General features: G+C 46.0%; 1 long non-coding RNA gene across 2 annotated transcripts in view; it reads left to right on the forward strand.

Annotated features, from left to right (window-relative positions):
* The first annotated feature begins 93 nt into the window (after positions 1 to 93).
* The window catches only part of LOC144484381 (uncharacterized), a 35,481-nt gene continuing 9,801 nt past the window's right edge, over positions 94 to 25,773 (forward strand). For both annotated transcript variants that reach the window (XR_013496079.1, XR_013496080.1), the window contains exons 1-3: positions 94 to 123; positions 2,958 to 3,016; positions 20,516 to 20,736. This is a non-coding gene — a long non-coding RNA (uncharacterized LOC144484381). The remainder of the gene's footprint in view (positions 124 to 2,957; positions 3,017 to 20,515; positions 20,737 to 25,773) is intronic.

Here is a 25,773-nt window from a genome sequence, read left to right on the forward strand (position 1 = left end):
TTCAATGGAGTCCTTGAAGAACTCATATTTCTCTCTTGATTTGCAGGCCATGCTCCTGCAACCTCTAAGGTATTCTGCAAGTACTGGGAAAATAGTCGAATCCATGACCAAGATACCATCCAGGTAAGTCTGGACTCCAGTCATTCCACTCAGGATTTGGTCCATGGCCTTCTAATCGAGATAAGGGCGCATGTAATCAAGATGGGGGCATTCCAAACCGAAATTGGGGGCATTCCAAACTGAAATTGGGGGCACTTATAATTCACCTGGGCACTCCTCATTGACAGGAGCACTGCGAGCTGATATGCGGGCACTCAGAATTGATACTGTCACTGCTCTAAATCTAAATGGGAGCACACCTAATCGGGATAGAAGTCTCTCTTATTCGAGATACGGCGTGCTCCCAATCGAGACAGGGGGGCACTGCTAACGGCGACGGTGGGGGGGGCGGGGGGGGGGGGGGGAACGACTGCCAACGGCGATGGGGGGGGGGCACTGCTAACGGCGATGGAGGGGGGACTGCTAATTGAATTAATCACTGCTCCAAATCTAAATCAGGGGCACCCCGAACTGATATAGAAGGCTCCATTATTCGAGATACGGGACACTCCTAATCGAGGGAGGGACAGACCTAATCGAGGTAGGCAGCATTCCTAATTGACCGGGGACACTCAGAAATGACGGAGGGGCACTTCTCACTGAAATAGTCACTGGTCCAAATCTAAACAGGGGGGCATTCCTAATCGAAATAGAAGGCTCCCTTATTGCAGATCGGGACACTCCAAATCAAGATGGGACACTCCTAATCGTTAGAGGGTCACTCACAATCGAGATAGGGGGCACTCCAAATTGAGATAGTTGGGACTTCAAATCGAGCTAGAGGGAACTACTAATTGACACGGGCACTCCTGTGAACCTGGCACTGAACCCAGCCAGGCCTGTGACACTGAATCCTAAAGGACAGAGTGAATCCAGCCAGGCCTGTGACACTGAATCCTAAAGGACAGAGTGAATCCAGCCAGGCCTGTGGGACTGTATCTCAAAGCACACACTGAACCCAGCCAGGCCTGTGACACTGAATCCGAAAGGACAGAGTGAATCCAGCCAGGCCTGTGACACTGAATCCGAAAGGACAGAGTGAACCCAGCCAGGCCTGTGACACTGAATCCTAAAGGACAGAGTGAATCCAGCCAGGCCTGTGACACTGAATCCGAAAGGACAGAGTGAATCCAGCCAGGCCTGTGACACTGAATCCTAAAGCACACAGTGAATCCAGCCAGGCCTGTGGGACTGTATCTCAAGCGACAGACAGAACCCAGCAATGCCTGTGACACTGAATCTCTAAGGATAGAGTGATCCCAGCCAGGCTTGTGAGACTGAATCTCAAAGGACACAGTGAACACAGCCAGGCCTGTGAGACTGAATCTGAAAGGACAGAGTGAATCCAGCGAGGCCACTGTTCGACCACCCCGAAGCCTCCTATGCTCCAGGAGAAAATGTCCCAGTCTTTGCAACTCTGCTTATAACTCAAACCATCAAGACCCTGCAGTATCCCAGTAGTTCTTTTCTGCACACTTCCTAGTTTAATAATATCCTTGGTATAATAGGGTGACCAGAACAGTACACAGTATTCCAAGTGTGGCCTTACCAATGTCTTGTACAACTTGAACATGATGTCCCAAATCCCATTCAGCATTCTGACCAATGAAACCAAGCATGTGGAATGCCTTCTTCACCACTCTGTCCACCTGTGACTCCACTTTCAAGGAGCTATGAATCTGTACCCCTAGATCTCTGTTCTATAACTCTCACCAATGCCCTACCACTAACTAAGTAGTGCGCTGGTTCGATCTACCAAAGTGCATCATCTTGCGTTTATCTAAATTAAACTCCATCCACCATTCATCAGCCCACTCGATCAAATGATCAAGATCCCGTTGCAATCCGAGATAACTTTCTTCACTGTCCACTATGCCACAAATCCTGGTGTCATCTGCAAAATTACTAACCATGCCTCCTAAATTCTCATCTAAATTATTAATATAAATTACAAATAGCAGGGGACCCAGCACCGATCCCTGAGGCACCCCGCTGGTCACAGGCCTCCAGTTTGAAAATAGAACAACCCTCCACAACCACCTTCTGTCTTCTGTCATCAACCAATTTTGTATCCATTTGGCCACCTCATCCTGGATCCCATGAGATTTAACCAAATCCAGTCTAGTTTTGCTTTTAAATGTTTACATTTTCAAACACTGAAACCTCTTGCCCTTGTTGGGAATATCAGTGCGGTTTGAGAAAAGCAAACACTGATCCCACACTCAACACCCCACAACACAGGACTGAGCAGAGAGTGTGAAATGTGAGTGGTGTGAGTGTGGATTATCTTTTAAAAGTGGGTAAGAAACACTCCTCCATTTTCAAATCTTTACCTTGTTTATGTAGCGTCTCGGACTCCCCTGACACTCACTATCCATCTGAATTAATCTCTATTCCTCACTGTCTAACTGTTACTCTCTGCATTGCTCCCTCTCTCTCTTCCTCTCCCTCTCTATCCCTCTCCCTCTCTATCCCTCTCATCCACTATGTTGTTTACCGTTAAGGAGTCTAATCACAGAGAATTCAAACACTCTTTCTGTTTCTGTCTTGGCAGAATTAGCAACATGAGTGCAAATTTCAAGATTGGATTCACACAATACAGACAGAACAGTATTTATATAATGGCTTCTGCAAATGCTGGTGAGCTCAGTACATGTGGTAGCTTAATGTTACAATAAGGTAGAATCTGTATTCAGACAACTGTTACTCTCTGCATTGCTCTCTCTCATTCTCCCTACCTCTCTGTTACTCTGTATCTCTTCCTCTCTCTCTCTATCCCTCTCATCCACCATGTTGTTTATCATTAAGGGGTCTAATCACGGAGAATTCAAACACTCTTTCTGTTTCTGTTTTGGCAGAATTAGCAACATGAGTGGATATTTCAAGACTGGATTCACACAATACAGACAGAACGCTGGTGAGCTCAGTACACGTGGTACCTGAATGTTACAATAAGATAGAATCTGTATTCAGACAACTGTCTCCCCACAGGGTCCAAACTTCACCGTGTTAATTTGATTTGATTTGTATTGGGATGCAGTGAAAAGTATTGTTTCTTGTGCGCTATACAGACAAAACATTCCGTACGTAGAGTACACAGGGGAGAAAGAGAGGAAAGGGTGCAGAATATAGTGTTGCAGTTACCGATAGTGTGTCGTGAAAGATCAGCTTAATATATGGTAGGTCCATTCAAAAGTTGACATTCTCCCCAAGCACTAAAGCTTCCCACAAAGCAAGGCTCACAAATTCAACACCAGTTTCCTTTGTCCGCTCTCCCATCATGCTGTGTTCGGAGTCTCTGATCGAAGCTGAGGGCCTAGTATTTGAGGCTCTGAGCTGAACCCACAATCTGTCTGATTCTGAGAGAAGATTACTGCCCACTCATATATATACCCTTGAAATATATCTGTTGTGTACTGAGTCACTTCTTTTTTCCCTGTGTCTGCTGTCATTCCAACCAAAATGGATGCTCTCATATTTACCAACATTGCACTCCATCTGCCAGACTCTCATCCACTCACAAACTATCTATATCCCTTTGCAGACTTTCAGCGTCCTCTGCGCACTTTGCTCTGCCACCCATCTTAGTGTCATCTGCGAATTTTGGCACACTACACTTGGTCCCAGCTCCAAATCATCAATGTAAATCGTAAACAATTGCGGTCCCAACACTGGTCCCTGAGGCACACCACTAGTCAGTGATCGGCAACCAGAAAAACACCCATTTACCCCCACTCTTTGCTTTCTGTTAGTTAACCAATCCTCTATCCATGCAATACATTACCCGTAACACCGTGCACCTTTATCTTGTGTAGCAGTCTTTGGTGCGGCACCTTGCCAAATGCTTTTTGAAAATCCAGATACACCACATCCACAGGTTCCCCATTGTCCACTGCACATGTAATGTTCTCAAAGAATTCCACCAAATTAGTCAAACATGACCTTCCCTTCATGAACCCATGCTGCATCTTACCAATGGGACAATTTATATCCAGATGTCTTGCTATTTCCTCCTTGATGATAGCTTCAAGCATTTTCTCTACTCCAGAAGTTAAGCTAACTGGCCTATAGTTACCTGCCTTTTGTCTACCTCCTTTTTTAAACAGTGGCTTCACATTTGCTGTTTTCCAATCTGCGGGAACCATGCCAGAGTCCAGCGAATTTTGGTAAATTATCACCAGTGCATTTCCCCCACCATCTCTTTTAGTTCCCTGGGATGCATTCCATCAGGGCCAGGAGACTTGTCTACCTTTAGCCTCATTAACTTGCCCAACACTACCTCTTTCATGATAATGATAGTTTCGAGGTCCTCACCTGCCATAGCCTTCCACTCATCAATTCTTGGCATGTTATTTGTGTCTTCCACTGTGAAGACTGACGCAAAATACCTGTTCAATGCCTCAGCCATTTTCTCATATCCAGTTATTACATCCCCCGTCTCATCCTCTAAAGGACTAATGTTTACTTTAGCCACTCTTTTTCATTTTATATATTTGTAGAAACTTTTGCTGTCTGTTTTTTTTTATTCTGAGCGAGTTTACTCTCATAATCCATCTTATTTTTCTTTATAGCTTTTTTTGTGGCTTTCTGCTGACCTTTAAAGATTTCCCAATCCTCCAGGTTCCCACTAATCTTTGCCACTTTGTTTGCATTTTCTTTCAATTTGATACCCTCCTTTATTTCCTTCGATATCCATGGCTGATTATGTCTTTTTCTACAGTCCTTCCATATCACTGGTATATACTTTTGCTGAGCACCGTGAAAGATCGCTTTGAAAGTTCTCCACTGTTCCTCAATTTTCCCACCATAAAGTTTTTGCTCCCAGTTTCCCTGAGCCAACTCCTCCCTCATCCCTTTGTAGTCTCCTTTGTTTAAGCACAAGACATTGCTTTTGGATTCTACCTTCTCACGCTCTATCTGTATTTTAAATTCAACCATACTGTGATCGCTTCTTCCAAGAGGATCCCTAACTGTAAGATCACTAATTATTCCCGTCACATTACACAGGTCCAGATCTAGGATAGCTTGCTCCCTTGTAGGTTCCATTACATACTGTTCAAGGAAGGTATCGCAGATACACTCTATGAACTCTTCCTCATGGCTAATCATCAAATTCAATATCCTGATCTCCCCTTCCCCTCCCTAATCCTGCGATCCCTTTAGCCCCAAAAGTTATATCTAATTTCTTCTTGAAATCACACGTGAACATGTGCAAGTTCCGGGCCATCTCCGTGTGTGCGTACATGCGTTTGTACGTGTGCATGATTGAAGTCAATGGTGAGATATGGTTAAAATTCCATATGTTTATTGTTATTCCCATACATTGGTAAATTCAAGAATCTCACACCAACCTTTGAAATCTTCAGACTATTTGGGTGGACAGGATAACCATGAGAGCACAAAGTGCTTCCAGCTGCTTGTGTGAGACTCACTGACCTGAACTAAGTTCCTGGGACAAGATGAAAAGACACCAGACAGTGAGTTTGATGCAACAGGTTAACAGAATTTATTCAGTCAATGATTGAACAAAGATGCTGAATAGGCAATTGATTGACAGCTCCTCACGTGACCTGCCGAGCTGACCTCAACGGGCTCGAGCCTGCGCAGTGTCTGAGCCACATTCCCTTAGCAACGGGCCGGGCCTGCGCAGTGTCTGAGCCACATTCCCTTAGCAACGGGCTGGGCCTGCGCAGTGATTGAGCCGCGTTCCCTTAGCAACGGGCCGGGCCTGCGCAGTGTCTGAGCCACATTCCCTTAGCAACGGGCTGGGCCTGCGCAGTGATTGAACCGCATTCCCTTAGCAACGGGCCGGGCCTGCGCAGTGTCTGAGCCGCGTTCCCTTAGCAACGGGCTGCGCCTGCGCAGTGTCTGAGCCGCGTTCCCTTAGCAACAGGCCGGGCCTGCGCAGTGTCTGAGCCACATTCCCTTAGCAACGGGCTGCGCCTGCGCAGTGTCTGAGCCGCGTTCCCTTAGCAACAGGCCGGGCCTGCGCAGTGTCTGAGCCACATTCCCTTAGCAACGGGCCGGGCCTGCGCAGTGTCTGAGCCGCGTTCCCTTAGCAACAGGCCGGGCCTGCGCAGTGATTGAGCCGCATTCCCTTAGCAACGGGCCGGGCCTGCGCAGTGTCTGAGCCACATTCCCTTAGCAACGGGCCGGGCCTGCGCAGTGATTGAACCGCATTCCCTGAGCAACGGGCTGTGCCTGCGCAGTGATTGAACTGCATTCCCTTAGCAACGGGCTGCGCCTGCGCAGTGATTGAACCGCATTCCCTTAGCAACGGGCCGGGCCTGCGCAGTGACTGAGCCGTGTTCCCTTAGCAACAGGCTGGGCCTGCGCAGTGATTGAACTGCATTCCCTTAGCAACGGGCTGGGCCTGCGCAGTGTCTGAGCCACATTCCCTTAGCAACGGGCTGGGCCTGCGCAGTGTCTGAGCCACATTCCCTTAGCAACGGGCTGGGCCTGCGCAGTGTCTGAGCCACATTCCCTTAGCAACGGGCTGGGCCTGCGCAGTGATTGAGCCGCGTTCCCTTAGCAACGGGCCGGGCCTGCGCAGTGACTGAGCCGCGTTCCCTTAGCAACAGGCCGGGCCTGCGCAGTGACTGAGCCAGGTTCCCTTAGCAACGGGCCGGGCCTGGGTGAGGAGGCTGTTTCCTTATTGTGAGTGTCCCCGCTCAGGGGAAAGATCAGCAACATTGGTGACCCAGTAACATGGAGAGAGTCTGTGTGAATCTGCACATTGTTAATGACCCTTCAATAAAAATAACACAAAGCTCACCGACATCAGACAAGGGATAAACTGTCTGAAAGGTGGGCTGTCCCATATTGAAGCGGCCGAATGGCCTCCCCCAGCTCCAGGAGCTGCACAAGCTCTGAGCTCCGGCAGCAGCAAGAGGAGGAGGCAGACATTCAGTCCCTGCAGCCTGAGCTGCCCGTTGATCAGGGAGACAAACTCCATCCAGCCGCCTGGGCTTCAGATCCACACCTTCTGGCAGCAGAAATATCCCCATCTCAGAGTGAAAATTGTTCACAGAATCCCCACAGTGCAGAAGGAGCACATTCAGCTCAGCACGTCTGCACCGACCACAATCCCACCCAGGCCCCACCCCAATAACACCCACATATTTACCCTGTTAACCCCCTGACACTAGGGTCAACTGAGCACGGCCAATCCACCTAACCCGCACATCTTTGGACTGTTGGAGGAAACCAGAGCACCCGGAGGAAACCCATGGAGACACGGGGAGAATATTCAACAGCTAATATCTGCAGCTATGTGTGGGAGAGAGTTCCACACTTCCCCCACCCTTTGTGTGAGCAAGTGTTTCCTAAATTTATCTCCTGAATATCCTGGCTCTGATAATAAGATATTTGTCCCCTTGTCCTGAGCTCTCATAGAAACATAGAAAAACTACAGCACAAAACAGGCCCTTCAGCCCCACAAGTTGTGCCGAACATATCCCTACCTTTTAGGCCTACCTATAACCCTCCATCCTATTAAGTCCCATATACTCATCCAGGAGTCTCTTAAAAGACCCTATAGAGTTTGCCTCCACCACCACTGATGGCAGCCGATTCCACTCGCCCACCACCCTCTGTGTGAAAAACTTCCCCCTAACATTTCCCCTGTACCTACACCCCAGCACCTTAAACTTGTGTCCTCTCGTAGCAGCCATTTCCACCCTGGGAAAAAGCCTCTGAGAGTCCACACGATCTGTGCCTCTCAACGTCTTATATATCTCTATTAGGTCTCCTCTCATCCTACGTCTCTCCAAGGAGAAAAGACCGAGCTCCCTCAACCTATCCTCATAAGGCATGCCACTCAATCCAGGCAACATCCTTGTAAATCGCCTCTGCACCCTTTCAATCTTTTCCACATCCTTCCTGCAATGAGGCGACCAGAACTGAGCACAGTACTCCAAGTGGGGTCTGACAAGGGTCTTATATAGCTGCATCATTATCCCCGGACTCCTAAACTCAATCCCTCGATTGATAAAGGCCAGCACACCATACGCCTTCTTAACCATCTCCTCCACCTGCGGGGCCGATTTTAGAGTCCTATGGACCCAGACCCCAAGGTCTTTCTGATCCTCTACAGTACTAAGACTATTTCCCTTTATATTGTACTCCTTCATCCCATTTGACCTGCCAAAATGGACCACTACGCATTTATCTGGGTTGAAGTCCATCTGCCACTTCTCCGCCCAGTCTTGCATCCTATCTATGTCCCTTTGTAACTTCTGACATCCCTCCAGACTGTCCACAACCCCACCAACCTTCGGCAAACTTACCAACCCATCCCTCCACTTCCTCATCCAGGTCATTTATGAAAGTGACAAACAGCAAGGTTCCTAGGGCACACCACTGGTGACCGAACTCCATTTAGAAAAAGACCCATCCATGCACACACTCTGCCTCCTTTGGTCAAGCCAGTTCTGGATCCACAGGGCAGCAGCCCTTTGGATCCCATGCCCTCTCACCTTTTCTAGAAGCCTTGCATGGGGGACCTTATCGAACGCCTTGCTAAAATCCATATAAACCACATCTACTGCTTTCCCTTCGTCAATGTGTTTCGTCACATTTTCGAAGAACTCCATCAGGCTCATAAGGCACGATCTGCCTTTGACAAAGCCATGCTGAGTATTCTTGAGCATACTAAACCTCTCTAAATGCTCATAAATCTTGTCCCTCAGCTTACCAACTACTGAGGTTAGACTCACCGGTCAGTAATTTCCTGGGCTATCCCTATTCCCCTTCTTGAAAATAGGAACCACATCCGCAATCCTCCAATCCTCCGGCACCTCTCCCGTCTCCATCGACGACGCAAAGATCGTCGCCAGAGGCTCTGCAATCTCTTCCCTCGCCTCCCACAGTAACCTGGGGTACATCCCATCCGGACCCGGCGACTCTCACACCAGTGAGTAAAATTTCTGTCAACTGATAATTCCATTCAAAACCCTAAAATCCTCAGTTAGAGCAGTTGGAGGGAGAACAGGAGGGGAGGTTATTTGCGGCCTCACTTTTTCAGATAGTTCTTTCCAGATCAGAACTTGCTGTTTAAAAGATAGCTCATCTCCCTTCTGGTTCCTTTACCAATTACAGAACGCCATAAATCTGTCCTTATCTGCTTCTGACCCTTTTGTCAGTGGAAACACTTCTCATTATCAAAGCCTCCTCATTTTGAACTCCCCTGTTCAGACGCTCTTTATTCTTTGCTCTCGGAGAATAGTGCCAGTTTCTCCATGGTCTACAAAACTGAAGTTTTTCTTCTCTGTCAATGGAATCGGGACATCACCGGCATTTGTTGCTGATCCCTAATTGTCGATAAGAAGGTGGTGATGAGCCACCTTCATGAACCTTTGCAGTCATTTGGTAAAGATCCTGATTCTTGGAGCTGTGCCAGAAATGCTGCTTTACATTCTTTCCAGAGACCTCAAATTGGGTGCAGTGCTGAAGCTGAGGCTGAACTGGTGAATGATAAACATAACCTTCTCTCGCCTTTTGTAGTTTATGGGGGTGATTCCCCCAGTCCACGAGCAGTGCAGTGAGCCGAGAGACGCAAGCGAAGACCGTGTAGCGGGCTTCCCGCTGGGTGCCACGGCCTCCGTGTGTCACTGGCCAGATTTTTGGCGCAGTCAGCTTTGTGCCAGAAATCGGTGCGGAGCTGTATAAATTATACTGATGACCATTTGCATAGCGGGCCTGGGACTGAAGTCTTTGGGGCCGCAAGCATCTCCCCCCAGTCCCCCTCCAGGCCGGTGGGGGAGGTTGGGTGGGGGGTAGAGAGGTCATGGCTGGCCCAGACATGTCTGCGAGACCAGTGATCAGGGCGTGTGGGGGAGGGGTGGGGGGTCGCACGGTCAGTAATGTGTGTGGGGTCGCGGGGCTGGACAGCAATCGGGAGGCTGGCAGTGTGGATTACTGCGCCAGCCCCAGTCTCTGCTCTGACAAAGCAGCGTCTGCACAGTGACCCGCTCAGTGCTCTGCCACCGGCCTCTCCGGCTGGAATAGGCTCTGCCCTGGGTTTTGAAGGAGATTCACGCGAGTGCATTCTGCAGTGCGCACAGTGTGGGAGATTTGAAAATCCCACCAAAATAAACCCCAGCGGGAATTACTCCAGTTTTTACGCGAATTCGGCACTTGGAATTTTTCCCAGCTTTTTAAACAGTGTTGTCTTTAAAAATCTCTGCCCTTTTTCCCAAGTCTCTCTGTTTTTGGGCTCCCTTTCAAATTGCAGCACAAATGATCATGAAGGATTTCAGTTGGAAGTGAAGCTGGGAGCTGCAATTGAATAAATGGAGAGCAGCGGGTGGATACGTTCTTCATTTGTATTTTGGGAAAGGGGAAGCTGGTGATTGCGGATTCAGACAAGGTGATGGTTGTTAAGACTGTCCACGCTCCATTGTAAGATCTTTCTCTTTTCTGTTCCAGCCATTCCTAATTGGCTAAATGTGTGAACTTGACTGCCGCTTTGACCCTGCCTACTTCTCCATGGACATTAATATCTTCTTTTACTGTCTGCCAGGCAGTGAACTGAAAGTGTTAATTTGTATATTACTGCCTTGGTCCCCAGTTGGCAAATGTCTGGCTTTTAATTTAAACACATCAGAAATAGTGTCAGTTGTAGACTGCATGGCCCCTTGCCCCTGCTCTGCATTGAATATAATCGTGGCTGCTCTTCTGCCCCAACTCCACTTTCCCAGCTGCTCCTCATATCCCTTCACTCGATAAGAGATCAGAAATCTCAGTCCTGAATATTTTCAGTGCTGGATCATCCACCTTCTCTGGGGTAGAGAATTCCAAAGATTCACAACCCTCTGAGTGAAAACATTTCTCCTCACCCCAATTCTAAACAATCCACGGCTTATCCTGAGATCCTGCACTGCTGTTTTCAATTTCCGAACGAGTGGAAAACAATTACTTAGTGTCTACATTGCCCAGCCCTTTCAGATACTTGTATGTTTCAGCGCAATCACCGCTTATTCCTCTCAACTCAGTGTATAAGCCAAAATTATTCCGTTTGTCATCCGAAGAGATCTATCTCATCCTGCATTTCATATCCCTTTGAGGCCTCATTTCTCTTTAGCACTGTGTCTTCTTCCAGACTGAGAATTTTCAACCTCCTGTTCACATAGGTCTATGGTTTTTCCCCTCTGAGATCTCAGCATTCCTCCACGTTTGGCCTCCTGTGTATCTCCACTCCCTTTGACCTGCAGCTCTGAAATTCCTTCCCTGAACTCTTTGCTTTTATGTCTTTTACCTGGAGATGGTAATCACTTTTTCATCCAACTTCCCACAGAGAAAATACTCAGAACTGAAGTGGATGGCCTCACACTGCCTATTCATAGATTTCCAGTTTTTTTATGCTGTAGCTTTACCAACTCACTTAGTCCCTCTGTGTTCCCGATTTCTAGGAATTAAATACGGTCAAATTCTGATTCAATTACAGCTAGTAGGTTAGGAAACTTAAAGAATGAGCTAAAATACAAGTTCAGATGAAGGGTCATCTTGACTCAAAACTTTGGCTCGATTCTCTCTTTTCATTTGGAGGCCCACACTGTCTGTAATTTACACACAGTAAAACAACAACCTGAATTGTTGTCTTGTCCTGCCAAGTGGGTGCAGGAGAACCAGTGGACCTCACCCAACAGAGATGGAGAGTTGGAAGCAGTGTTAGAGTGCACACTGCTCTCACCTGTCTTACTCTTATCAATTTAACATCAAAATTGATATTTAACCTCGTGGATCCGATCTAGAATCCTCAGCATGTTGGATCAGGTTATAAATCAGTAATTTCCAAATCTGTATATTTAAAATCACTCGATAGCAAATCTTTTGTTCAGAGATTTGGTTGAACCCAGAATAAAACTATCAGTAAGTTTAGGGGCCTGATTCTATAACTGGCACAGGATGGAACATTGAAAGTGTTTTTGCTAAACTATCGTTTCTAAAGTTTGCCCTTTGAAACCGATTATCTGATCATTCTCTGAATAAAAATGTTGCACCATCTGAAATAAACAATCCAAGATCAACTGATTAAAAGGGAGGTGCAAATCCTCCAGAAGTTTCACACTTCATTATTCAACCAACATTTAAATACAGTAACAGGATGAAATTATTCTGCCCCTTGAGCCTCTTCCTCTATTTAATTAAATGTTGCCTAATCTGCATCTTAACTCCATTTACCCTGAGTAGATGTCATCCTCGATAAGGACAGTTGACGATGACCTGCCATAGATTCACTTCACTTGTCATCCTGAGTTAGTGAAATTCTGAGCATCTTCTTGAATAACTCCATTGGGCCAGAATCTGGTGTCTCAGTTGCTGGTTTACAATAATAAATGTAACTGGAGTGTTAGTGCTCATTGCCCAGCAGCTGCAGCCATTGTTGCTCAGAGATCATTCAGTTTGGAAGTTAAATGGTGAATCTCCATGTATAGAAACAGCCCTTCTCTCAGCTCATTGACCAGGAACTGGCTCCTGGGCTCTGGGGTGAAACCACAAATATCAGGAAATCAATGTTTGCTCAAAGTTCCGAAGTCCCAGTTGGAATTTGTTTCTTATCATTTGACTGATTTACTGAACATCTCTGGAACAAGAAGAGTGAAAGTAAAATTTCGAATGAAACTTGTTGACAGTTGAATTAGCCGCAGGTTGTCAAACTGGTTGAATTTGATGCCTGGAATGGGGCCGCTCCCTTCTCTGCAGTAAGTGGGGAATGTTTAAATTGAATTCCATGCTGAGGATGGGCAGCAGCTTTCACACAGAGGGTAAAGCTGTGAGCCTCACTGAAAAGGGATACAATCACATTTCCAATTTGTTTCATTTCAGCAAGTTGCAAGAAATTTCTATCTCATTGATGCAGAGGATCAGGGATAGAACTGACACACACTACACGGAAATGAAGAGACAGGGATTTTTTGCAGACAGAAGATAAGATTAATGTAACTTCTTACATTTAATGCCTTGACCAATATTCTGTACATGCAGCTTGTCCTGGAATCCAACATATCTCTGTTTCTTTGGTCTCTCTTTCCCCAATCCATCCATTTATTGTGTATTTCATCGGCTTATTTGCCTTTTCTAAATGCATTACCTCACACTACTCTGGATTAATTTTATTTGACACTTTTCTGCCCAGCTGTTCAGTCCACAGACATCTTCCTTCATTCTAAAGCTTTCTGTCTCACTGTTAACGACTCAACCAATTTTCATATAACTTGCAAACTTCTTAATCATGGCTCCTATATTTAAGTCAGTGGAGGAGGATCATTTGCAACCTCAGGAAGGTTTTTCTTCTGCAATTCACTCCAGCCCCAATTAAGTCTCCCATGTGGGGTTTATGAGGCCTGGCCAATGGTGATGGGACCAGTAAATGTTTGTTCGCAATATTGGAAGTGCTGGATACCCGAGGTACAATGGCTGCTTACGGGTGGAGCACTCTTCAGGAAGAGGACTTGTGTTTAGTTTACAGGAAGTCAGGAAACTTCTTCACGCCTTTCGCTCGGATTATTGCTCGTTGAATTTGGAAATGGTTCACCAGGTTGATACCGGAGATGAGGGGTTTGGATTATGAGGAGAGGCTGAGGAGATTGGGTTTGTACTCGTTGGAGTTTAGAAGGATGAGGGGGGATCTTATGGAGACTTATAAGATAATGCGGGGGCTGGATAGGGTGGAGGCGGAGAGATTCTTTCCACTTAGTAAGGAAGTTAAAACTAGAGGACACAGCCTCAAAATAAAGGGGGGTCGGTTTAAGACAGAGTTGAGGAGGAACTTCTTCTCCCAGAGGGTGGTGAATCTCTGGAATTCTCTGCCCACTGAGGTGGTGGAGGCTTCCTCGCTGAATATGTTTAAAGCGCGGATGGATGGATTCCTGAGCGGTAAGGGAATTAAGGGTTATGGGGATCAGGCGGGTAAGTGGTACTGATCCACGTCAGATCAGCCATGATCTTATTGAATGGCGGGGCAGGCTCGAGGGGCTAGATGGCCTACTCCTGCTCCTATTTCTTATGTTCTTTTGTAACTACAGAGGAATATTCAGAACTGTGAAGAGTGGAGAAATAAGCAGATGACCTTCCTTGTGCCGATCACTGCTATATTTAGGACTAATTATTGATATTTGCCACAAACAGCAAGGCGCCGAGTACGGAGTCCTCACTGGATAGTCATTCAATTACAAAAAATATCCATCCACCATTACAATTTGATTCTAGCCACTGAGCCAGTTTTGGATCCAAATGACCACTTTCTTTCCCTTGGATCCAATGGCTTTTACTTTTCTGACCAGTTGTCAGAAAAACCTCACTAAAACCCATGTAGACTGCATCAAACAAGTGTCTCTCTAATCTGAAAAAAATCCAGTGAGGATAGTCAGACATCACCTTTCTTTTACCAATTGATGCCTTTCTAAAGGAGCATTTATAATAACTGTCGGAAGGTCTTTGAATAATTTGTCCACCAAGATCAAACTGACTGACCTGTAATTACCCCTTGCTGCTTTTTAAATAACTGTACAACATTAGCAGTTCCCCAATCTGACAACATCACGCTGCAGCCAAAGAGCACTGGAAAGTGATGGTTAAAGCTTCTTCTTTTTATTCCCTTACTCATCTTGGCAGCCTGGGATGCATTTCATCCAAATCTTTCAAAGATGGTGAATATCCCAACACTTCATCCCTCACTAAGTTTAACACATTCAATATTTCACAACCCTCATCTTTAACTGAGAGGTCTGCTTCGCTTCCCTGTTTTGTGAAAACAGACACACAGATCATTAAGAACCCTGTGCATTTCGTCTCTCTCCATCCACAAGTTACCATTTTGTTTTTTAATGCTTGGTATTCTTGTCTGAGTTATCTGTTTGCATTTTTTGTCTTTATAAAATATATTTTGTCTTTCCTTTTTACAGCCCCCTTATTGTTTCCTGCCCTCTCTTTGCTTTTGCGAGTTCCTTTTTAATTCCAGCTCTGTAATCGCAGACTGACACATTCCCAGGTTCAGGATAACGTACTGGGGCCACAGTAAAATCTGGGGCAGCTCCCACAAAGGGAAAAGGCTGCTTTTTAAGACCCCTCACCGAGAGAATGAAAACTCAAAATAAACCCTCAGGCTACACGTTTGACGTATGTTCACGCTAAATGTTAACTGTGATTGTGAATGGAGTAAATAACATACAGAATTGGGAGAAACTTATTTGTTTTGCACTTTGTGTGCTGTCAGCTTTGAGTAGTCTTGTAATATACTTTTGTAAACTTCATGTGTAGAGTATATTGTTGGACAAATGCATTTTGATTGCTCTTTGCCCCCCAACCTCAATTCATCTCAGTTAATTCTGGGACAGTTGAAATCCACTTTGATCGCTGCCATTTTGTTTCTGCTCTTGGAAAGGCCAGGCCTATTCGGGAAAGTCAGCATGTGCCTGTGTGGGGCAGGTTATGTCTTACTAACTTGATTGGTTTTTTTGAGGGGTGATGAAGGTGATCGATGAGGGTAGAGTAGTGGATTTAGTCTACATGGACTTTAGTAAGGCTTTTGACAAGGCCCCTTATGTTAGGCTCATCCAAAAGATTTACAAGCATGGGATCCACGGTGACTTGGCCACTTGGATTCCGAATTGACTTGCCCAAAGAAGTCAGAGTTGTGGTAGAAGGGTGTTTTTCTGGCTGGAGGTCCGTGACTAGTTATGTTCCACAGGGATACGCACTGGGACCTATTGCTTTGGGATATATATAAATGACTTGGATGATAACATGGATGAGTCAGTAAATTTGCAGACAACTCTAGGTATGTGGAGTTGTGGATAGTATAGAAGGTTGTCAAAGGATACAGCGGGATATAGATCAGTTGCAGATATTTGCAGAGAGATAGCAGATGGAGTTTAATCCGGGCAAGTGTGAAGTGCTGCACTTTGGAAGGTCAAATGTTAAGGGTAAGTATACAGTCAATGGCAGGACCCTGGATAGCATTGATGGACAGAGGGATCTTGGGGTTCAAGTCCATAGCTCCCTGAAAGGGGCTATACAAGTAGATATGGTCGTAAAGAAAGTGTACGGCATGCTTGTCTTTATTGGTCGGGGCATTGAGTTTAAGAGTTCGGATGTCATGTTGCAGCTTCATAAAACTTCGGTTCGGCTGCACTTCGAGTATTGTGTTCAATTCTGGTTGCCACATTGCAGGAGGGGTGTGGAGGCTTTGGAGAGGGTGCAGAAGAGGTTGACCAGAATGCTGCCTAGATTAGGGGATATGAGCTATAAGGAGAGGATGGACAAACTCGGGTTCTTTTCTCTGCAGTGGCAGAGGCTGAGGGGAGACCTGAAAGGAATCTATAAAATGATCATAGGGTTGACATTTACTAGAAGATTTTCTACCGAGAGTTACTACTAAGAGGCCTGCACTTAACGTGAGAGGGGGATTGTTCAACAGAGATGTGAGAGGCATATTTTTTACTCAGAGTGGTAGGTGTCTGGAACGCGTTGGCAGGGGTGGTGGTGGTAGGTGTCTGGACCGCGTTGCCAGGGGTGGTGGTGGTAGGTGTCTGGACCGCGGTGCCAGGGGTGGCGGTGGTAGGTGTCTGGATCACGTTGCCAGGGGTGGTGGTGGTAGGTGTCTGGACCGCGGTGCCAGGGGTGGCGGTGGTAGGTGTCTGGATCACGTTGCCAGGGGTGGTGGTGGTAGGTGTCTGGACCGCGGTGCCAGGGGTGGTGGTGGTAGGTGTCTGGACCGCGATGCCAGGGGTGGCGGTGGTTGGTGTCTGGAACGCGTTGGCAGGGGTGGCGGTGGTAGTTGTCTGAAACGCGTTGCCAGGGGTGGCGGTGGTAGTTGTCTGAAACGCGTTGCCAGGGGTGGTGGTGGTAGGTGTCTGGAACTTGTTCCCAGGGGTGGCAGTGGTTGGTGTCTGAAACGCGTTGCCAGGGGTGGTGGTGGTAGGTGTCTGAAACGCGTTGCCAGGGGTGGTGGTGGTTGGTGTCTGGACCGCGGTGCCAGTGGTGGTGGTGGTTGGTGTCTGGAACGCGTTGCCAGGGGTGATATGATAGGGGAATTTAATAGGCTTTTAGAGAAGCACATGAATATGCAAAAAAGAGAGTTATACGGACCAGGGGCAGGCAGAAGGGATTAGTTTAATTTGGCATCATGTTCAGCACAAAATCGTGGGCTGAAGGGCCGTTTCCTGTGCTATGTTCTATGCAGAGAAACATAGAAGATAGGAGCAGGAGGAGGCCATTTAGCCCTTTGAGCTGCTCCGCCATTCACTACGATCATGGCTGATCGTCCAACTCAATCGCCTCATCCTGCTTTCTCCCCAGAACCTTTGATCCCATTTGCCCCAAATGCTCTATCCAGCCCCCTCTTGAGTACATTCTTCTCAGCAATGTCACTACATATTTGCTCTTTGACTTCCTTTTGACTGTCTGGGGTAGATGTTATACTCCCAGAACTGTCAGTGTCCCTTTCTTGTTCTTCAGTTCAATCCATATGACCTTATTTGATGATACCTTTACGAATGATAATATTATACATTGATGTTAATATTAGTAGAAGAGTGGTAACTACTTTCACCTCCTACAGTGTTCATTGGTCAACTGCTGACACAATGAGAAATTTGGTCACTGTATTCAAGTTAGAGCTTCAACCAGGGCACTCATCTCATGGAGATTGTCACTGTCCAGAGGAACCATATCCACTTATAATGTATAAGTGCAGAGATATAATTCATACATTACCAGAGCTTAATATCAAAACTCCATCAAATCAAACACATCAAATATAAATGTTAACATAGTACAACCCTGCCAGGCTGTTAGAAACCAAGTGAAGGATTATTTAATTCACCATTGATCACCAAACTCCACATTTCCCTTGAGAATATTCTCTGCCATGGGAATTAGTCTGGTTTCATCCTGCACTGGGAGTAAATCTTTAACCAATGGGATTTCCCAGTGTGGAGTCTCAGTGAACAGGATCCCACCTGTAACCAGGTTGTGGAGACCAGTGGGACTCTCTGGATTTCACTGGACAGCTGTCTGTGTCACACCGGCTGTGGAGAGTTAATGATTACTCTTGGGAAATGCCTGATCCCAGAGCTAACAGATGTTGTATGATGGAAAGGTGGATTTATTCACTGGTTCGGCTAAAGGCAACACTTCAGTCAAATTGATCTTAATCGTGTTTATCTCCAGATGAATGTGGATCCAGATTCACAACAATATTTGATGATTGTGACACACCAAGGGCTATTCAGATAGACAAGACTTCCATTTGGCATCATGTCTGCACCTGTGCTGTTCCAATGTGCCATGGATCAAATTCTAAGCGGATTAGAAAGAGTCCAGTGTTTCATAGGCCATATCTAAGTTACTGGAAAGAATGAGGAAGAACATCTCCACAACCTAGATGCCACACTCCAGAGACTAGAAGATCATGGATTAAGATTACGGAAAGATAAATACGGAAGATTTCCAATCTTCTATAGATGCAAAGAGACTGCACAAATTGCCTTCAAAAGTCAAAGCCATTTCTGACGCACCTGCACCTCAACATCAATCATCTTAATTCTCCTTTGGGCTTATTAAAGTATTTTTCATGAAAGGTTTGTCACTAATCTAGCGACTATTCTTAAACATTTACACAACTTTTTGTGTCATAAGAGGAAACAGAAATGGAAATGGGTGGATGTGTGTGAGAAAGCCTTCGTACAAGCTAAAGAGGTACTAGTAAAGTCAGAAATCCTGACACACTTTAATCCAAATTTACCTTTGCAACTGGCACATAACGCATCGCCTTATGGGATGGAGGCAGCAGTTTCTCACGCAATGCCCGATGGGAAAGAGAAGCCGATAGTTTTTGCACCAAGACCTTGAACAGAGCAGGAATGAACTCTGCACACAAACAAAAGGAAGCTCCAGGAATCATTTTCAGAATCAGGGCAACACCGATGTGGAAGGAAATGTACTGAATTAATGGATAATCGGTCACTAACAATATTTTTTGGGCCTCATACTAGGATTCCATTTCTCACAGTCAGCCGGACATACCATAAAATATCGTCAGTCAAGTTTCCAGAGGGAAGCTGAGTTATTAAAGAAGTTATTTTTGGTGGTCAGGGCTCGATACCCAAATCGAGGAGAGAGCAGCGAAGTGTTTGTCTTGTGCAAAAGTTCAGAGCCTGTTGCCACGAGCTCCATTTCACCGAGGGGAATGCCCGCAAGGACCATGGTCAGCTCTGCTGAGGGCTGTTGGCTCTATTCACTCTCCACAGATGCTGTCAAACCTGCTGAGATTTTCCAGTGTTTTCTGTTTATGTTTATTTATTTGTGTCACAAGTAGGCTTACATTAACACTGCAATGAAGTTACTGTGAAAATCCCCAAGTCGCCACACTCCGGCGCCTGTTCGGGTTACACTGAGGGAGAATTTAGCGTGGCCAATGCACCTAAGCAGCACATCTTTCGGACTGTGGGAGGAAACCGGAGCAACGGAGGAAACCCAGGTCAACAAGGGTTGAACGTCCAAAGTCCACACACAGTGATCCAAGCCGGGAATCGAACCCGGGTCTCTCGCACTGAGAGTCACCGGTGCTAACCACTGGGCCACCCATCCCACCCTTTGGTTCAGATTCCAATATTCACAGTATTTTGCTTTGATTTCAACAAAAGCGATTTGCATTCTTATAGCTCCTTTAGTGCTATAAAATATTCCAAAGTCCTTCACTGGAGCAAAATGAAGCAAGTTTGTTGTCTTACTGTCCTTACTGGACAGGAGAGTAAAAGCTTGATAAAAGAGGCAGATTTGTAAAAGATTTCTAAGGGACAGATGGGAGTAAATTCTGGAGCTCTGGACCCAGGCAGATGAAGGCACGGCTGACAATGGAGGGATGAAAGAAATGAGGGACGCAGAATTGAAAGAACGCTGAAACTTTGGATGGTTCCAGCGTTGGAGAATGTTAAAGATATCGGAAGGGATGAAATCATTCAGAAAATTGAAGATGGGAATGAGAACTTTAAAATCAAGGCATTTCTGGACTGAATCCCAATGTCGGTCAGTGAACACAGGAGGCAGGGTCGACAGGCAGCCTGGAGTGAATAAGATCCAGTTTCATTATATGACTGAGCATGGGGAAATAAATTTCTCACTGTGCAGCCCCACTTCCATTCAGCAGTTAAACAGTTAATGTGTTCACCTTTAAAGTTATCAGGTCCTGCATTGAAACATCTGACACTGGCCCTTTGTTTGAAAGTCTAAACATAAGAAAATCGATGGAGTTTTTAAACAGTTTCAGGTTGAAACCCAGTGATTCGTTCTGGAGGCATGACTCCGATTGAACTCACTGTGTGACAGCAATTAATTACAAATTGTTTGTAACTAACTTTGTTCACAGTTCAAAGAGTTTTTAAATTGGCTCAATGATGTGTTTTCTGAATAGCAACTTCCAGTCGGAGGACAGAGACAGAGTCGTTTCAGCACAGCAGGAACCATTCAACCCATCGAGATGTAATACAAATCTCAAATTACAGAGATCAGATCCAATTACTGAACTGTGATTTGCTGAAAGAAAACCAGGAACAACATTACGTTTGGTAGCAAAGAGTTTACAAAGAGAAAACTAGCAGACTCCACACGGAAGCAGAGAATCTGCAGGTCAAGGTAAGATTTGTCTGCTCCTGTACTTTATGTATTTCTTTATTTTAAACCATTTTCTCAGTCAGATTATTTTACATGGGCTGTTGTAGCCATTCCCCTTCCATGAGGTTTTATACAGTGACTGAGCTGGAGCAGTGATGAAGGTGATCTGTTTATCAGTGAGGCTCCCAGAATCAGACCACTCCTGTTCCACACCATTATTTTCATTTTTAAGAGGGATGGAATGAGGTGAATCAGAGCATTCCCACATCCCAGTTCAGACCGGGCTGGGCCCTGGACCTTCCTCGATATGGGTTTTTGTAATTACAGGGAATTAATTTTAGAGCTCTGGCGCCCTCAACGCTACGACAACGGATGAATGAACACTGCTCGACAATTATCAGGCAAGAGTGTTCTCTTTCTGTGGGGGAACACTTCAGCGGTCACGGGCATTCACCTCTGATCTTCAGGTAAGCGCTCTCCAAGGCAGCCTTCACGACACACGACAACGCAGAGTCGCTGAGCAGAAACTGATAGCCAAGTTCCGCACACATGAGGATGGCCTCAACCGGGATCTTGGGTTCGTGTCACACTATCTGTAACCCCCACGACTCGCCTGGGCTTGCAAAATCTCACTAACTGTCCTGGCAGGAGACAATACACACCTCTTTCATATGTGCTTAACCCTGTCTCCACTCACATTGTCTGTACCTTTAAGACTTGATTAACTGTAAAAACTCGCATTCCAATCATTATTTTGTAAATTGAGTTTGTGTCTTGATATGCCCTGTTTGCAAACAGAACTCCAACTTACCTGGCGAAAGAGCAGCGCTCCGAAAGCTAGTGGCTTGTGCTACCAAATAAACCTGTTGGACATTAACCTGGTGTTGTGAGACGTCTTACAGTGTTTACGCCAGTCCAACGCCGGCATCTCCACATCATGCCCTCAACATACAGAGTTTAGCTGCACAGTCTGCATTTCCCTGCTCCAACCAATACTCGGGTAATGAACGCACTCTCAAGTGTTTGGTTAACAGTCAAAATATCAGATGTACACTGTGACTGTTTGTAATGTTACAGATAGAAATTCACTGCACTGACTGAATTGGAAATGATAACCTCTCTAATCAGCCTCAAACATTGTTTCTAGCTGAATTGGGTGCAGACTTGTCAAACTGGTTCAATTGGTTACTCTCTCCTATAAATAGAAACCTCGAAAGAATCTCATAACTTTTACCAGAGGGTGAAACTCAGACACGGGTATTATAAACAGGGTCAGCTCAGATGATTGGTATGATTTCTACTGAGATAACCAGGCTGCATTGAATTGACAAAGGCAGGACCTGCACAGTGACAGTAAAGCCGGTGTGGTTAAGGTCAAGTGGGAATGTAGTTTCTGAACTGATTGTGAAGTATCTCTTTCTTCCTTCCATTTAAATGTGTCGCCTCCCAGGGAGATTATTCTCCTCCACTCCCTGCAGTGAATCCATCCTTTGAGGCTGTAGCTATTACCTAACTGTGAGCTCCCGCAGTGAATCCATCCTTTGCGGCTGTAGCTATTATCGAACTGTGAGCTCCCGCAGTGAATCCATCCTTTGCGGCTGTAGCTATTATCTAACTGTGAGCTCCCGCAGTGAATCCATCCTTTGTGTCTGTAGCTATTATCTAACTGTGAGCTCCCGCAGTGAATCCATCCTTTGTGTCTGTAGCTATTATCTCACTGTGAGCTCCTGCAGTGAATCCATCTTTTGCGGCTGTAGCTATTATCTAACTGTGAGCTCCCGCAGTGAATCCATCCTTTGAGGCTGTAGCTATTATCTAACTGTGAGCTCCCGCAGTGAATCCATCCTTTGTGGCTGTAGCTATTATCTAACTGTGAGCTCCCCGCAGTGAATCCATCCTTTGCGGCTGTAGCTATTATCTCACTGTGAGCTCCCTGCAGTGAATCCATCCTTTGAGGCTGTAGCTATTATTTAACTGTGAGCTCCCGCAGTGAATCCATCCTTTGCGGCTGTAGCTATTATCTAACTGTGAGCTCCCTGCAGTGAATCCATCCTTTGCGGCTGTAGCTATTATCTAACTGTGAGCTCCCCGCAGTGAATCCATCCTTTGCGGCTGTAGCTATTATCTCACTGTGAGCTCCCCGCAGTGAATCCATCCTTTGCGGCTGTAGCTATTATCGAACTGTGAGCTCCCCGCAGTGAATCCATCCTTTGTGGCTGTAGCTATTATTTAACTGTGAGCTCCCCGCAGTGAATCCATCCTTTGCGGCTGTAGCTATTATCTAACTGTGAGCTCCCCGCAGTGAATCCATCCTTTGTGGCTGTAGCTATTGTCTAACTGTGAGCTCCCCGCAGTGAATCCATCCTTTGTGGCTGTAGCTATTATTTAACTGTGAGCTCCCCGCAGTGAATCCATCCTTTGTGGCTGTAGCTATTATCTAACTGTGAGCTCCCCGCAGTGAATCCATCCTTTGCGGCTGTAGCTATTATCTAACTGTGAGCTCCCGCAGTGAATCCATCCTTTGCGGCTGTAGCTATTATCTAACTGTGAGCTCCCCGCAGTGAATCCATCCTTTGCGGCTGTAGCTATTATCTAACTGTGAGCTCCCCGCAGTGAATCCATCCTTTGCGGCTGTAGCTATTATCTAACTGTGAGCTCCCCACAGTGAATCCATCCTTTGCGGCTGTAGCTATTATTTAACTGTGAGCTCCCCGCAGTGAATCCATCCTTTGCGGCTGTAGCTATTATTTAACTGTGAGCTCCCCGCAGTGAATCCATCCTTTGCGGCTGTAGCTATTATCTAACTGTGAGCTCCCCGCAGTGAATCCATCCTTTGCGGCTGTAGCTATTATCTAACTGTGAGCTCCCCACCTTGAATCCATCCTTTGCGGCTGTAGCTATTATCTAACTGTGAGCTCCCCACAGTGAATCCATCCTTTGCGGCTGTAGCTATTATCTCACTGTGAGCTCCCGCAGTGAATCCATCCTTTGCGGCTGTAGCTATTATCTCACTGTGAGCTCAGGCAGTAACTGAGAAACAGTTTATTCAACACTGGGACCCTCACAGCTCAACTTGTTTCTATTGCCCACCATCCCTCTCATTTTGAATAAGAGGTGATGCGATTAACCAGGGACAGGGAGCACAGGGTCTCCACAGACAGTGAAGAGATTGTGGGAGGACCTTCTTGGGGCACAATGTGAGATAATACTCTTTGGATTTAAAAGCGACAGATTTGAATGGAGTAGGAAATGAATGACAGATGGTCATGCTGAGACTGATTCTTGATACAGAAATCAGTATATGTTGGATTCAGTTTGAATAAGTTTTTACAGGTCGCTATAATGAGGTTAGTTGGAGCTCAGTGTGTTCAGCTTTGAATTCCATTCCAAGCGCCCACAATGGCTCCAGGTGGAGCTGAGCTGTAATTGTTAGGTTAATACCTGAGGTGCAGGGACTGAGCTGCTGATAGACTAGTTCAACTGGTTATATTTCTGAGGATGAATTAGCATTGGGTATAATTTAATATTCTGCCCCCATTTTTTTATCTTACTCTGTAAGATCCTGTCAATTCCATTCATTAAAATGATAATAAATCCTGTTAAAGGAAAGAAAGCACTGTTCATGTTCTGAAAGATTGATGGGTCGGAAACAAATACCCGTTCAGTAATACAGCGGGTTACTTGTGGTACCATCAGGATTGAATTGTTAGATCAAACAGTGCGTTAAACTGGGAGGGGATGGTTTGAATCTTTTCTGGTTCAGAACAGACCCCGACATCCTTGAAGGGAATTAGATAAATGATTGTAGGAAGAAGATGTCAGAGTGAGAAAAATTGAACCTTGTTCTCACAAAAAGCCAGTGCAGATATCAGAGCCTGCTGATTGAGTTTTAAACTATTTTAATATCCATGAAAATAAATAATATCAAGGTGTAGTAATCTTACCAAGGCCAGTTTTCCATCACCATACACCCATTTATTTACAGCGGCAGTTGAGTGCCATTCGACTGCTGTAGAGTGTAAATAAGCCCTGAGTCAACAACTGCTGGCCTGTGTGGAGCCAACTGATTTTAATGCCCCCTTCCCTCACCTCCCCCCTCCCCCACCAGCTGCTCCTTCCCTAGGGGAGCTGATACTCAGAGGAAAAGAGGTCCAGCAGAGATCTATTGATGATTCCCCATGGCCATCATAACATCCCTCTCTCCCCCCGCAATTCAATTTATTCCCTGCACCCCCACCGGCAAGCATCCTTTCTGCTGCTTAGTGACCGGCCTTGGGTCAGCTGGAGGTCGGACCAGATCAGTGGGTGTGAAGTGGATGGGGGACCTTTGCTTCTGGAGAAAGTGTGGCAAAGTCACCGATCTGGTTCCTTTTGAGGCCCCGCTTCACCAGGGGCACTGGACTTCTGCACTTCCATGTCGGAGTCCGTCGCAGGAGACTAAGGAAATCTGGCATATCCGCTACAACTCTCACCAACCTTTACCGATGCACCATAGAAAGCATTCTTTCTGGTTGTATCACAGCTTGGTCTGGCTCCTACGTTGTCCAAGACTGCAATAAACTGCAAAGAGTCGTGAATGTAGCCCAATCCCATCACGCAAACCAGCCACTGACACTGTCTACACTTCGCGCTGCGTCGGCAAAGCAGTCAGCATAATAAAGGACACGACGCACCCCAGACATTCCCTCTTCCCCCTTCTTCCGTTGGGAAAAGTATATAAAAGTCTGAGGACATGTACCAACCGATTCAAAAACAGCTTCTTCCCTGCTGCCATCAGACATTTGAATGGACCGACCTCGCATTAAGTTGATCTTTCTCTACACCCTCGCTATGTCTGTAACAGTACATTCTGCACTCTTTCCTTTCATTCTCTATGAACAATATGCTTTGTCTTTATAGCGAGCAAGAAACAATACTATTCACTGTATCTGAATACATATGACAATAACAAATCAAATCACTTGGAGGGGCCAGCGTGTGTTCGATCTCCATTTATGGCTCGTCGCTGGCAGTGGCCATGCCTGTGACTGGTACTGTCGCCTGTACTGACACAGGTTC

The sequence above is a fragment of the Mustelus asterias genome, unplaced genomic scaffold (genome assembly GCF_964213995.1).
Source record: "Mustelus asterias unplaced genomic scaffold, sMusAst1.hap1.1 HAP1_SCAFFOLD_102, whole genome shotgun sequence".
NCBI classification, from domain to species: domain Eukaryota; kingdom Metazoa; phylum Chordata; class Chondrichthyes; order Carcharhiniformes; family Triakidae; genus Mustelus; species Mustelus asterias.